Below are 16,441 nucleotides of genomic sequence, written 5' to 3' on the forward strand. Positions count from 1 at the left end.
GGAACCATCAGTCAAGCTAGGAAGATACTTGGAAACGTGAAGAGGACATGAGGAGACAACACCCACAGCTGTTCAGAGATAAAAACCAGGTAAAATTTCGAGACAAAATTTATTTTAAGGGGGGGAGAATTGTAACACCCCTATATTCGATAGTGCGTTCTACTGTTCTGACGGCCAGTGTTTGTCCGAATAATTAAAATGCCTGGAACTATACTTAAATGTAGTGAGGAGACATAACATAATGAAATATAATAGAGGAAAATACAAGAAAAGAAAAGAAAAAATAGTAGTAATGAAATGTAACTAAGTTAAACGAGTCAAAAATCATAGTGATGGGTGACCGCACCTAGAAGTTGCGGCGTGGACCATTTACTAGCCCTGGACCATGGGGAACCTTGGAAAATATTTTTAAGACTTAAATAAACATCAATTGAAGTATAAATGACATTAGAAATGTCAAAAAAAAATAATTAATTAGTACAAAGAAAAATGAAAAATCGAGAAACCGATAAAAATTGGTGTTACCAAAAAATTTGAAATGTAACACGAATAGGCGCATTTTGGTCAATTGACACCCCAAGTTACCTTTTGACCTAAATTTCCATTAAAAATAAGTGACATTAAAGTTGGAAAACCCCATGAAAAAAATGAAATTTAAATGAAAAATAAATAAGGAAACTTTTGGGGTAAGATTTTGAATAATGAAAAGTTTAACATTAATTTATCATTAAGCTATGTTAGTGGACAATTATACATCATATAATATCATAAGTGGACAGAAATATCCACTAACTTTCTACATTCATCATCTTCTCCACTTAATCTTCATTTGGCCGAACCAAAAACTCTCCCAAGGTTTATCCATGGCCGCCCCATGTTTAAGCCTCCATCTCCATCTTCAAGCCATTATTTACACAAATGGTCTTTATTAAAGTTAATCTCCACTTTGTAAGGAAGAAGTTGATAGTAATTTTAAGAGGTTTTAGTGAAGTTTTGGTCAAGCTTCAAAAGAGGTAAGTGGTTATTTTCATTACTTGTTTCATTAAAATTGTAACTAAGGTTATGATGAGTTAAATTATGGAAGAAGTTGAGTAATTTGATGAGTATGGAAAATGTATTATTTTTGGCAGCCATAATTGTTGAAGAAACTTGATGTATTTTCACTTTTATTTGATGGGTAATGAGGTTAATTAAATTGCTTAAATGTATAAGAGCTTGATTACCATGTGTATGTGTGAATTGTACATTAAAAGTGAGGTTAGGAAATCAATATGGGAGATTGAAGTATATGTGTAAATTGGGCACCCTTGTAATACATGGTAGAGTGTTTAAATTCATGAAATATTTTATTGAATTATGGTACCAAGGATGGCAAAATGTATATGTAAATATTGGTGGGAAATTAAATGTGTTAACGAGAGGTATTAATGCGTAGGTATTATTGAAATTGAACTTTAAAATTCTGAGTTGTAATTGATGTATTATGAATTGTTATATTCTGCCCAAGTTGACCTAAATGTGATGTGTTGAGTGGTTATAGTTTAGTATCAATTCAGAATGTGGTAGAGAAGTGAACTTATAACAAGGTTAATGTGTATGTGGATTGGTGTTTGAGAGACATGTAAAAGGGCAGTATGTGTTTTAGGCTATAAATGGACTTGTTTGACTCCAATTGCTATGAGGCCAATTGGAGGTGAAACTAGGTACAAAATGTTCTAACTTTCATGTTGGCAGCCTACCTAAATTCTGTCCAGAAAGTGACATGAAGATTGACCAAATCTGGATTGGTGACTTTGCAAACCTGAAAATTGACCATTTGAACAGTAGTCAGTATTTTGGCCATAATCCACTCAAAATAGGTCTAAATAACCTGAAATTTATATGGTTGGGAAGCTTAGACATAGGGCTACATCTTTTGTAGAGATCACAAAACCCAAAAATGACCATAAGCAAGTCAAAATGCTTGCACAAATTCCGGTATAAAAACTGCCAGAATCGGAAATGACCTAAAAATGACGTAAGTTTGCCATTTTAGTGCAATCTGCCCAGCAATAGTAAAATGACCATAACTTGGCCTAGTAAACTCCAAATGACCTAAAATTTGTGGCAAAAGTTCACTAAGACATAGACCTACAAGTTTGTAATTCTGACCAGAACCCGAAAATCGAGGGAACTAGGTCATTCGGCTAGGTCAAAACAGCATACCAAAATCTGAAAATTGCAAAAAATGCAATACACTTGAAAATGAAATTGGTAACATATACCAACACTAAAGGACTATAAAATGTGACATATTGGTAACATTAAAATTTATTCCCCTACAATGCATCAAAGGTCAATATTATAGGTTGACTAATGAAAATAATAGTATTAAATAAATTTAATTATTGAACCTTATTGTTAAAAACAATTTAACTGAGTATTGAAACACTTTAAATTGTGTGTTTCGGTTAGCAAAGACTCAGGGAAGGGGAAAGAAACACTGAATCAAGGCCAAGAGGCTACTCATCAGAGATTTGTGCACAACAGTTATTTCTTTTGAATTTTCAATTGAAATAAATTATGACAATTTGCATGTTATTGCTTAAATTGTGCAAAAATTGTTTGAATGGAATTTGATGGATACTTATTAATTGAAAAATATTGTAGATAGTTTGAAACCACAGGTACCATGTATATTTTGATTGAATTCCTCGCTAGCTTGTCTAGTGGAACAAATTGGCTTTGAATTCCCTCTCTGGCAGATGTGTTGAGGTGTGTGTCAGTTGAGGATGAATAGGATGAGTACTCATTTATTTGCTAGCTAGCTATGTTATTTCTCATTAGCCATTGGCTTTTGAGACGAATTGGACTTTAGATTCATGATTAAGCTGTGTGTGTGATTTATTGATATTCATTGAGACATTGTGAAATGGAGTTTAAATTTTTTATGACATTCTCTGTCTTTTAAATTTAACTATGATTTTAAGTATCCACAGTTTATATGATTTATGGTTTATGATTTTAAATTTCATTTTCTTAATGTTGTGCACCACTGAGACAATGGCTCGGTGATAGCTTTTTCATTGCTGTCACAGGTAGACAGATAGACAGAGCAGCAGAGTAGGCTGCTTGTGCTACATTTTGGGATTCTGTCGGGTATATTGAGTATACCACCATTTTGTATTTTTTTTTATAATGTATGTGCACTGTATGTATATATTGTACTTGGTCTTAAGCAGTTATAAACTAAAGTTGTAATATATTTATTTCTTATCTTAGCTTTTGAACTACTCAGTCATTTTGTGGTCTATCTTTGGAAATATTGAAAATTGATGTCGAATTGAGTTTGACAAATGTTGACAAATTGATTGGTGTTGAACCATATTGGAGTTTTGGATTGAACAAATATATTGGAAGTGCTTTTTATAGGTTTTTGAAGAACTGTTTTATTCAAAATACTGATGGCACTCTGCCAAAATTTTTACAAAAATTATAGATACTTCAGATTTGCTATATGGTTTAACTTCAGTTAAAAAAAAAAAAAATTAACACCTGTCAAAAGTGCTCACCACTGTAAAAAGAAATAAGAAAAAGCTAAAAATCTCTTATAGTGTATTTAATGGGTTATTAGTAGACGAAGTTTGATAATTCATTAAGTATATTACGGGATCATATTGTGCCTTACAGAGGGGTAAGGTGTGACAAAGCTAAAGTGGAGGGCAATGGTGGTGATAAGGCCACCAAGTACAATGTGCCCGGTAGACTGATGGCAAAGGCATCAGAGATGGTTGTATAAAAAGAAGCCGGTGCTGCACCACTGTCCAGTTACCATGCACCACACCACAAAAAGAAGAGCTCATTGGCATTGACAATGCCAAGGCTATCGCCACGGCCCATGATGGTGTGGGCGGCGAACCGATGCATATATCGCAGTGCTGGACTAGTGATGCCCGTGGATTTAGATTTGCTAGAGTTGCACAGCTCTGTGATCGGTCCAATGGATTCCCAGAAGTTGAAGTTATTGTACAGCATGTGGTTCCTTGGGATCTCTTGGTGGCCGGCGCTATCAAAGCCAAAGATGGCATTGAACTCGTCCATGTTCATTACCCGGTCAACACCAAGGAGGCGAAACTCAATCCTACCCCTATCCTCTCTGTTGGTAGTGTAAGACCCTATTTGTATAGCCTGGTGTATTTCACTGTTCTGGTGACCGATGTCAGTCTGGACAATTAAGGAGATTAGAACCATGTTTCAGACATTTAGTTAAGCCCTGAACACAAATAATTAGTAATTGCCAAATAGTTAAGTATAAAAAAGAAAAACATAACACAAGAAGTTAAATGAGCCAGGAGACACAGTGATGGGTAACCTTCTTGGGAATGACTGCGATGTCAGTCTAAATTCAAATTTCGAACCGTAAAATGTGACGCCGTGGTCCTTAGGACCATTGTGAACACAGTGGAAAAGAGAAAATCACAAAGAAGAGTGGTTAAGCTGGTCAAATAATTAGGTCAAGGATCCATAAGAAATATTGAATTACTTGCAAACCGGATTGAACCGGCGAGGGGCAATTTGGTCAATTCACCCTTAGAGCTGACTCATGACCTAAATGTCCAATAAAATTAGAGAAAAGAAAATTTCGGGTCAAGAATTAAATTAAAGAACTAATAGAAAAGCAAATTCAATAAAAAAAAAAGTTTATTACATCAATAGATGACATCATGACGATGTCAAAATCCATTTTAATTTCCCTACATAATTGACCAAGTCAATTCTTGTTAAATGAGACATAAAATAACAAAAAAAAAGAAAAAAAAAATCATTTTTAGTCATCTTCTTCCCTAGTTGCCACCCCACTCTCTTAAACCACCATAGTCACTCAATTGAAAGCTTGCATCCAAGCTTGATTTCAACCACTTCAACCGCCTTTGACCCCAAAATAAACCAAAAGAACTTGTTAGACCAATTTAAGAAGGTGATTGAAGAAGAAAAGAAAAGAGGAAAAGGGAAGAAATTGAAAAGTTGAGATTCAAGTGGAGGTAAGAGTTTGAATTTGAAAATTTTAGTTTATATGTTGTATTTGTAGCTCAATTAAACTAGAAATCAACTTAAAATCAAACAAAAATAATTGTTGAGGGACCAAACATGAAATTCATCCAGCTAGGGTTAGGGTTTGATATGAATGAGTTTGATGGTTTTGAATGGTTATTTGAGGTGAATTAGGTGTGTAGAACATGAATACACACTTTAAATTCCATAAGGTTGAACTTTGTGTATAGCTAGGGTTTTGAACATGTGAAAAATTGAAGAAAAATTTGAGAATCAGCCAAATGATGTTATTGACCTTATTTGAGTTGAGAAATGGTCAATTGTGACCATTTGTGATGTGTATGAATTGTTGGAAACAAGTTTAAATTCATATTGGTGAGGGTCAATCTGCTGGTAGCTTCACCTAGGTCCCTTTCAGGGACCAAAACTGACAATTTACCAACCCAATTGGTGTGAGGCCAATTGGGAATGAAACTAGACAAAAAATTGACACATTTTGAATTTAGGAATCATGCCCAGAAAGTGACCGTAACTTAGTGAACAATTAGGTTAAATTCGGAATTAGGCACACTGCCCTGCATAAAAATGACCAAATGAATAGTAGTTACGTAAATGACCATAACTTGGTCTAGGAAGGTCCAAATGACCTGAATTTTTACTAGTAGAAATCTGAGACATAGCCCTACAACTTTCATGAAGAAAACAAACTAAATTTTGACCATAACCTATTTGAAAATCTACCTGTAGTCAACCACAAAAATTGACAAAATCCAGAATTTGCCCAGAATTCTAGGTAACACCAAATCCGGCCAGCCATGTTCAAATGGCTATAACTTGGGCTACAAAACTCCAAATGGAGTGATTCAAAAAGGGAAATATTAAGACAATAAGGAACAACTTATGCGAAGAAAACTTAGCTAAATTATCACAGCAACATCACCAATGGAATAGTGCAAACTGAACACCAAAACTAAAAATTTGAAATTTGTGCTTAAAAGACTTAAAGTTTGAGAAAACAACCAAAACCAACAAATTAGATAACCAAAATGTGGTATGTGGGTGAAATTAGAATTTCCATACCTATTAAGGATTAAAAAGTCAATAAATTGACTTGAATAGTATCATGAATTCTAACACCGAAATACAAATTTTAAAGAACATCAAGTTTAGCATATTAAAGCTAGGTATAAATAGATTTGAAATTATTTTTGGACTTATGATAATTTATGGTACTGAAGCACGGTAAAATTGTGTGTTTCAGTGGAAAAGAATATTGGAAAAGAACTCGAAGCATCGAGTCAAGGCCAATAGGCGACTCGTATAAGGTTTGTGCACAACATAGAATTTTTGTAAATTTTCTTCTACAAATTGTTTTGAATGAATTGAGACATTTAATTGTGACTCAATTGTATTGAAATGTTTATTATGCTTTTGACTTAAATTGTTGAAAGTTTACTTGTATGTGTTTGAAATGATAACAAATGTTTAGTAAATTGCTAAGACAGTTTTAAAACCACAGTGTCTTGACCATATATTTGAATGTCTCGCTAGCATGACTAGTGGGGGAAATTAGTTTTGAATTTTGATTCCTTCTCTGGTTGAAGTGTTGAGGTGTGTGCAAGTAGAAGAAGAAATTTGAATGGATATCCATATATTTGAGCTAGCTAGCCTTGTGATTACTCAAAAGCCTCCGGCTATTGAGATGAATATGCTTCGAATGGCATGATATAACTGTGTGTTTCTATGAAATTGTTTTGAGACTTTCTAAATGAAAGAGTTTGGACTAAATATTTGTAAATCATGTTTTGTATCTGTTTTTCATGTTCAGTTCAATATTTGAATAAATGTAATTTGAATTATGCATAAATGTTACTTTAGTATGTTGTGCACCACTGAGTCATAGTACTCAACGATGGCTGTTATTGCTGTCACAGATATAAAGACTAGAGGAGTAGCAGAGTGAGCTACTGAGGATCTTGAAACCACCTTTGCTGAAGCTTTATCTGGTATAAATTTATGCCCTGAATGTAATGTTTATATTTAGGCATGTAACTGTATATATATGTAAAAACTGATTATGAGCAGTTGTATAAAGTTGTTGTAATATCATTTTCGATTTACTAATGTAAAGTGGTTGATAAATGTAATTTGTTTTTACTTTAATGAAAAATGAATTTAAATAATGAGTTGTGAATTATTGATTTGAATTTTGGAGTTTGAGAAATGATGTTGAAGTTTATAATAATAGTTGTTGAGTTGATAAAATAAATTATTGGAAGTGTTTTTATAGGTTTTTGAAGAACTATTTTCTTAAAATATAGACGGTACTCTGCCAAAATTTTTCCAAAATTTTTGTAAAAATAAAAATGGACAAAAATTTTAGCTAGCTTAACTTATATTAAATGTAAGAAAATACTCACCACTTTCAAAAAGTAGGAAAAAGGTTTTTGAAAATTCCTTGTAGGGTACTTAATGAGTTATCGGTTCCAAAATTTTTGTAAAAATAAAAATGGACAAAAATTTTAGCTAGCTTAACTTATATTAAATGTAAGAAAATACTCACCACTTTCAAAAAGTAGGAAAAAGGTTTTTGAAAATTCCTTGTAGGGTACTTAATGAGTTATCGGTAGGTGAAGTTCGGTAGTTCATTAGGTATTCTACGGGATCATGTTATACCTTACAGAGGGGCAAGGTGTGACATGTTTTAGTGGTATTAGAGCAAAATTTTAAAGTATATTTTAACTTGTGAATTTGTGTCTTTTCTTTGATAATTACAACTACTCAATGTCCTTATTTGTTACATACAGTGTATTACATCATAAATATGAACTAACCGAGGGAAATCTCCTTGTGTTATTTGTTCAGGAGATATCCTACCCTCGATCTGAAATGGAAGAAGGAGATCGCTCTGTTGAGTAGTCTGTAGAGGCTGAGGCCCAAGGGGAAGCCCCAGCTCTCCAAAATATCAGTGGGTCAGTGGCACCAACCACATAAATGCTACAGTTTTCTGCACAATTCACACAGCAGATGGTAGTAATGTTTCCACAGATGGCTGGAGGTATGTCTGCTCAAGCTCCACCCCAGACTTCTGTAGTGCAACCTCAAGCTTCAGTCAGACAATATGACAAGTTCTTAAACTATGGGGTGATAGAATTCAAGGGTACAATAGACCCTTTAGAGGCAGAGTAGTGGCTAGAGAGGATGGACTGAGTGTTTAAGAAGCTACACTGCCCAGATGAGTTGAAATTTAAATACTTAGTGTCCTTGTTGCAAGGGGATCCATATGACTGGTGGAAGACCATCCCCCATAGCTTGCCAGAACTGTTAGTATTGACCTGGGACGACTTCATCAGAGAGTTCAGACAGAAATATGTCCCAGATGCATATGTGGATTAGAAACTACAAGAACTTTTAGGTTTGTAGCAAGGGAATAAATCAGTGCCAGATATGAGAGGGAGTTCTCCCACTTAGCCACTATGCTAGGAGTCTCCTGTCTACTAGCAAGGAAAGGTGCAAGAGATTTGACACCGGTTTGAAGCCCAGTCTGAGGATGTAAGTAGTGGGATTCAGACACAGTAACTTCTTAGAGCTCATCTCTCAGGCACTTGAGTTAGAAAGAATTGAATTAGAAGCAACACCAGTGCAAGAGAAATTTGAGAAGACTGATGTTGAACAAAGTCCCAGTGGTACATCTGAAAAAAAGAAGAAATTTGGGGGACCTAACAGAGGTCGAGGTGGAAGGTTTGGAAGGGGCCGATTCTCTGGACAGAGACCCCCTAGATCTGGTCAGCAGTGGACTAGGGGTTCATACCCTGCCCGCCCCTGTGAGACACGTGGCAAGATTCATGAGGGAGAATGTTATTGGGCAACAGGAGCTTGCTTTAACTGTGGAGGCAAGGGCCATCTTGCTAAGGACTATACTAGTGCCCCTAGATTTGGTCCAGCTCCTACTACTGCAAAAGGATCCATTCAGAGTCTTGTTACCAGAGGTTCACAACCGGTTAGTAGAGGAATGATATCATCTTGGGCATGGATTGGTTAGCCAGGCATCACACCATGATTGACTGTAGACTGAAGACAGTCACTTTTGGTCACCCTCTATAAGGTGATGTGGTAATACATGGGGAGAGGCAGTTACTGTCATCAAATATCATTTCGGCTGCACTAGCCAGAAGGATGATCAAAAAAGGGTGTGAAGCATACTTGGCACATGTGATAGACACCCAAGTGAGGAGTCCAGCACTGAGGGACATCCCTAGAGTATGTGACTTTCCGGATGTGTTTCTTAATGAATTGCCAGGATTACCTCTAGAATGAGAAGTGTAGTTTGAAATTGATATATGCTTGTTAGTAGTATGCCCTAGAGCATATCATTTAGTATGTATCTTGTACATATTTTTATTAATAAAAGGCATTTCCACTTTTCCGTTTACATAATATATTTATGTATAATAGAAAAGGTCCATTGATATTTTGTTAGAAATATTATTCTTAAGTTGTTAAGAATATGAGTGACAATATTTCTAGCACAAAGTATCATAAATAGGTTCACAATCGAGGATACTTCATAATAAGGACATGACTTATCCAGAAAGATTGTATTCATGTTTGTTCCCAAGTTATTTATATGAGATATAAATAAGATGGAATGGCGAGTCTCATGCCATATAACAAACATGATAGGCACTTATAAATGATAAGTAGGCCGAACCAATGACACTTATGACAAGCACATGGAGTTTACTCTTGTCAATGTTTAGTCATAAATCATATCAGTGCATATAATCTTTAGACCTGAGATAGCACAGTTATCTTGTATATAGGTAGTTTGAGTTTGATACTACTTTTATACTTGTACTGTGTATGGGTATATGGGCATCTATTAGCTCCTACTAGTTATATATTGAGGTAGGTGTTGATCAAGATGGAATCTGTTCCTCTAAGTAAATAGAGATAAAATCCTATGTTCATTTAATTGTTCTTGATGTTTCAAGTTCCTGGCCAGGACAGATAGATTTATTCAGAAAAGAGTTTCTGATGAGAAAATCTTTTTAATCAAGAACTAGAATGAAAAGAGAACATAATATTCATAGCAAATGGAGTTTGACATAAACCATGACTCCAGCTTGAGTTGGGATTTTGTAATAGAGACATTCTAGTGCATGGTAACATATGATTATAGGTTCATTTAAGGTAAACCTTATTACTAATTGGGTGGCCATGGCATGCTATGCTAGGTGTTAACCATGGTCTATGAGGTGCATAAAATGATTTAGAGAAATCATTTATGGTAAGAAAGAGTTCTGATAATATTAAGAGTTGATATCATGTCTCATTGCCAATTAGTGATGAGCCTAGTAAGTCACACACATACACAAGTTATCACCTATTTAAATATGATTTAATTAATTAATTAAAAAGTTTAATTGATTAATTAAATAGGTTTGGTTTGCAATTTAATTGCAAAGTCCCTAGCATGACTTGAAACCAAATCTAGATTATTGGATGTGTAGTATAAATTAAATTTATATTTAAAGTGTTTAAATATGAATTTAATTAATGAGAAATTAATTAATAGAGATTAATTAATTAATTTATATTTGATATAAATTAATTAGAAGAAGATAAATAATAATTTTGGGTTAAGAACTCAAAATTAAGACACAGGGGCATTTTGGTCGTTCCACAGTGTGACACGTGGCACCATGAGATGGTGACTCATGGGATTACACATAAGCTTGCCAAATGTTTTTTAATCATATAAGATGATTAAAATCAAGATTAAATATAGGTTTGACACTTGGCACAATGTGATTGGGTCACTTAAACCTAGAGCTAATCAAAGGGTGACATGTGGCAAGGGTTTAATGTGTTAACCTAGCTATTTAAGTGTTGTTATAAAAAGAAAAAATAACCAGCAGCCACTCCTCTCCTTTGTCACGCCACTTTGAGGCTTTTTATCTATTCTTCTTCATCTCTCATCAATTCAAAGAGATTAGCCATCAATCTCTTGAATTAAGAACACTAGAAATTGTTTATAGTGTCCTGTTTACATCTCTAATCTCTTAAAAGGCAGAACTTGAATTTCTAATTAATAGAAAAAACTTTAGAAGTTGTTCAAGGGCTGCCATAGGTGTTCTTGGCGTGGACAAGCTAGAGGGACAACATCTGGTGTCCTGAAGATGAATCTCAAAGGTGCGAACATTTGCGATTGCATCAAGAGGTTAGTGTAATCGTTCTTGATTTAATCTAGGGTTCTAAAATTAATCTGATTAATTTTAAAATCTTAAATGGAAAATAAAGATCCAAAAACATATTAAAAGAGTTTTAATATGTTATTTATCATTGAAATCAAATAAATAAAAATAAATCTTTCATGATGCATGTGACCCTAGGTGAAAATTTTTGAATTCAATGGTATAAACTTGTGTTTTTCACGCTTCCGTTCCTTCAATTGCCATCAGAGCCACTATATTTGCCATTTAGATTGTTGGTTATATGATTTAATTGTGTGATTTGATCATGAGATGATTGATCTATTGCTGGTTGCAATGGATGTGTGGCGGCACACATGATGAAGCCACCATTGGTGGCGGCAACAAAGGTTCTTTAAGGTGGTGCAAGGTTTGCTTTTTAATTTACAATTGTTGTATGATCTAAAAGCTCATCCTATGTCTAATTAAATTATTTAATTAGAATTTTAATCACACAATTAAATTATGATTCAAATCAGAATTTTTAAAAATTGTTTGAATGTGATTCAAATCTGAATTTTAAAAGTTGTTTGAATGTGATTCAAATCTGAATTTTAAAATTTGTTTGAATCATATTTAAATCTGATTTTTAAAATTGTTTGAATAAAATTCAGATCTGATTTTTTAAAAAATGTTTGAATGTGATTCAAATCTGATTTTTTAAAAAATATTTGAATGTGATTCAAGTCTTAATTTTTAAAGTTGTTTGAATGTGATTCAAATCTGAATTTTTAAATTTATTTGAATGAGATTCAAATCTGAATTTTTAAATTTATTTAAATCATATTCAAATCTAGATTTTTAAGTTGAATATGAGATATTTAATTTAATTTAAGTATGTATATTTTATTTAATTGTTAAATAGTGATATGCATGATGGATGATCATGGACTATAAAAGACCAATGTGATTGAATTTATTTCTTTTATGTTTCTTTGGGATTGTAAATTAATTAATTTATTTTAATTTATTTTGGGCATGTATTATTAAGTTTGTAATAATTTTTGGGTTGTAATTTCATTTATTTAAGTTCTTGTAAATTCGCCTTGGTATGCCATTGTAACACCCCTATGTTCGGTAGTGCGTTCTACTATTCCGGTGACCAGTGTTGTCCGGACAGCTAGGATGCCTAGAACTACACTTCGTTCTGAGTGAGGACACATAAAATAATGAAACACAAGAAAAGAAAATACAAGAAAAACAAAGGAAAAATAATAGGAAAGAAAGGTAACCAAGTTAAGCGAGCCGAGAACCCTAGCGATGGGTGACCGCACTGGGAAGTCACGGCGTGGACCGTTGACTAGCCCTAGACTGCGGGGAAGCCTGGAAAATATTTATAGGACTTAAAGAGACATCAATTGAAGTAGGAATATCATTAGAAATATCAAAGAAAAATTTAATTATTAGTACAAGGAAAAGTGAGAAATCGAAAAACAGACAAAACCCGATGTTACCGAAAAATCGGGAATGCAACCCGAACAGGGGCATTATGGTCATTTGACATCCCGAATTGTCTTTTGACCTAAATGTCCATTAAAAATAAATAATATTACACTTAGAAAATAAAATGAAAAATTAATTTGGTGGTACCTAAAGTGAATAGCAAGAATTAAGGGTTTAATGTGGAATAAGTGGGAATTTAACTTATTAAATGATTAAATTGTGTGAGTGGGCCACTAATGAATAAACTAAAAGCAAAATGGGGCAGCTGTAATTCCATTACACCATCAGAAACTTCATCTTCTCCAAATCACCAAACCTTGCCGAAATGAAGAATTAAAAGACCTCCATTGCCGTTTTCTCTCAAGCTCACCTAACCTCCTCATTTCACTTCCAATCATTTAGGGCTCTTCATTAAAGATTGTCTACACATCATAAGGAAGAGCTTGATACCAAAATCAAGAAGTTTAATCAAGGTTTAGCAAGTTCCAACCATAGGTAAGTTTACATTTTTGAATATTGCTTTGTTAAACTTTGTGTACATGTTATGGGTGTTGGATTTGTGAAGAAAATTTTCAAGTTTGAAGAGTTATTGATATGTCCATTTTGGACAGCCATGGAGTTATGTATTTAATGATTTATTATTACATATATTTGATGTAAATTCATGTTCAGTAGAGGGATTTAATATCGTAGTAAGTTATTTCCATGAAAATGTGGTGATTGTGCACTTAAATTGGAGATTGACGAATTGTGGGACACTTTGGCATTGTAGAACATTTTGGTAGCCTTGGGACACTTTGATAAATGTATGAGTTCATGAAGGTATTGGCAGAATATTGACATTGAGGATTGATGGATATGCATATAGATTGGTTGTGTAAAGTGTATGTAAGAATGAGTAATGTTTAGGTGTATATGTAATTGTACTTAGACTTTGTAAATTTGAGTTTATTTGGTGTATTGAGGATGTGTGTAATCTGCCCAAAGTGACTTTAAAGTGAAGTGGTATATGGTTTTGGTAATGTACCAAAACAGAATTGGCAAGGGAAGTGGACATATAGTAAGGTGAATGTGTCATTGATGTATGTTTAAGCAAGGTAATTAAGGGAAGTATGCATTTTAGCCTATAACTTTAAATGTGTAACCTCAATTGGTATAAGACCAATTGGAGGTGAAACTAGGCATAAAATGTGCCAACTTTCATTGAGAAAGCATACCAAAATTCTGCTTGCAAGGTGATTTGAAAAATGACCAATTCGTATTAAGTGCAAATGAGGCCTGAAAATTGACCATTTGGGCAGCAGTTAGTGTTTAGGCCATAACTCACTCAAAACAGGTCCAATTGACCTTAAATTTTAACCATGAATATTTAAGACCCATACCTACAAGTCTTATGAAGACACCAAAGCCCAGAAATGACCAGAAGCAAGTCAAAAAGCTTGCACAAGTTCGGGTCCAAAAACTGGCCGAACCAAAGTTGATGCCATTTGACCAGCAATAGTATAATGACCATAACTTGGTCAAATTAACTCAGAATGACCTAAAATTTGTCCCCGCGTTCCATAAGACATAGATCTACAAGTTTGTAGTTTTAACCGAAACCCGAAAATCGAGGCAACTAGGTCGTCCGGCTAGGTCAAACTAGTATCCCGGAATCCAGCAAGTTGCATTAAAATGCACTAAACAAGGAAATGAGTTTGGTAAAACGTACCAACCCTAAAACCCTATCGAATGTGACACATTAATGACACTAAAACCTAATTTACCTAAAACGCATCGAGGGTCGGTATATTAGGTGATTGAGCAAATAATAGCCTTTAGCGAATTACTTATCGAACATTATCGTTAAAGACAGTTTAATTTAGTACTGAAACACTTCAAATTGTGTTTCTCAGTTACCAAAGACTCAGGAAAAGGGAAGGAAACACTGAGTCCAGACCGAGAGACAGTTATCAGAGGTTTGTGCACAACAATTATTTCTTTTGAATTATTTCAATTAAAATAAATTACGACTATTTGCATATTATTGTTTTAAGTTGTGAAATTGTGAAAAATGGTTTGAATGATATTTGATGTATACTTATTGATTGAAAAGCACTGTAATTGGTTTGAAACCACAGCTATCATGTACATTGATTGTATTCCTCACTAGCTTGTCTAGTGGGATGAATTGAATTCCCTCTCTGGCTGAAGTGTTGAGGTGTGTGCCTGTTGAGGACGAATAGAATGAGTACTCATATTTTTGCTAGCTAGCTATGTTATTCCTCATTAGTCATTGACTTTTGGGATGAATTGAATACCTCATTAGCCATCGGCTTTTGGGATGAATTGAACTTGGGAACATGATTAAAGCTGTGTGTGATTTATTGATGCATATTGTAAGATTGTAAAATGAGTTTAAATTCTTATTTACATTCACTGTCTTTTGAATTTAGCTATGTTTTGATTACTGAGATTTATTGTAATATTGTGTTAAATTCCCTATGACATTATTGTCTTGAATTTAACTATAGTTTTAAGTATCCACTATTTACATGACTTAGGAATTGTGATTTAAATTGTATTTGATTAATGTTGTGCACCACTGAGACATTGTCTCAGTGATAGCTTTTTATTGCTGTCGCAGGTAGACAGACAGACAGGGCAGCAGACTAGGCTGCTAGTACCTCCAGGGAGAGACTACCGGGTATAATGAGTATACCAATATTTTGTATTTTGTAATGTAATGTATGTTCACTGTATGTAAATATTGTTGTTAGTTTTGAGCAGTTGTAAATAAAAATTGTACATTGAAGTTGTAAAATAATTATGAGTTATTTTGGCTTGTAAAAATTGTATTATATTTCTTTTATCTCAGTCTTTGAAAAATCACTGTGGATTTGAGTTGAGAAATGTGTTGTGTTGAGAAATATGTTGGAGTTGAGATTTGGAAATCTATTGAAGTGCTTTTTACAAGTTTTCTGAAGAACTGTTTTATCCAAAATACAGATGGCACTCTGCCAAAATTTTTATAGAAACTCCAAATAATTCAAATGTGTTAGTTCTATCACTTCAGTTCAAAAGGGTTTTTAACACCTGTAAATAGTGCTCACCACTATAAAAGAAGTAAGAAAAGTTTTTTAAAATCCCTTGTAGTGTATTTAATGGATTATCAGTAGACGGAGTAGGTAATTCATTAGGTATACTACGGGATCATGTTATGCCTTACAGAGGGGTAGGGTGTGACATGTTTTAGTGGTATCAGAGCAAAGTTTTTAAATTTTGTTTTCACCTGTTACTTGAATATTCTTTCTTCATAATACAACTGCTCAATATCATTGTTTGATACATACAGTACATTACATTATAAATATGCACTAACGGGAGGAAATCTCCTTGTGTTATTTGTTCAGGAGATCTAAAATCCTCACATTGACTATGGAAGAGGGTGATCGTTCAGTCAATCAATCTATAGAGGCTGAGGTGCAAGGGGATGCCCCAGGCCTACATAATGTTAGTGGTTCACCGCACTGCAGATATCACGATTTCTGCTCGATTCACTCAAAGAGATAGCTGCAATGTTCCAATAAATGGCTGGCAATGTACCTACTCAAGTCCCAATATAGACACCAGTGGTACAACCACAGTCTCCTACCAGGCAGTATGATAAATTGATGAAATATGGGGCTACAGAGTTCAAGGGGACAGTAGATCCTCTAGAAGCTAAACAGTGG

The sequence above is a fragment of the Hevea brasiliensis genome, chromosome 2 (genome assembly GCF_030052815.1).
Source record: "Hevea brasiliensis isolate MT/VB/25A 57/8 chromosome 2, ASM3005281v1, whole genome shotgun sequence".
In the NCBI taxonomy this organism is placed as follows: Eukaryota; Viridiplantae; Streptophyta; class Magnoliopsida; order Malpighiales; family Euphorbiaceae; genus Hevea; species Hevea brasiliensis.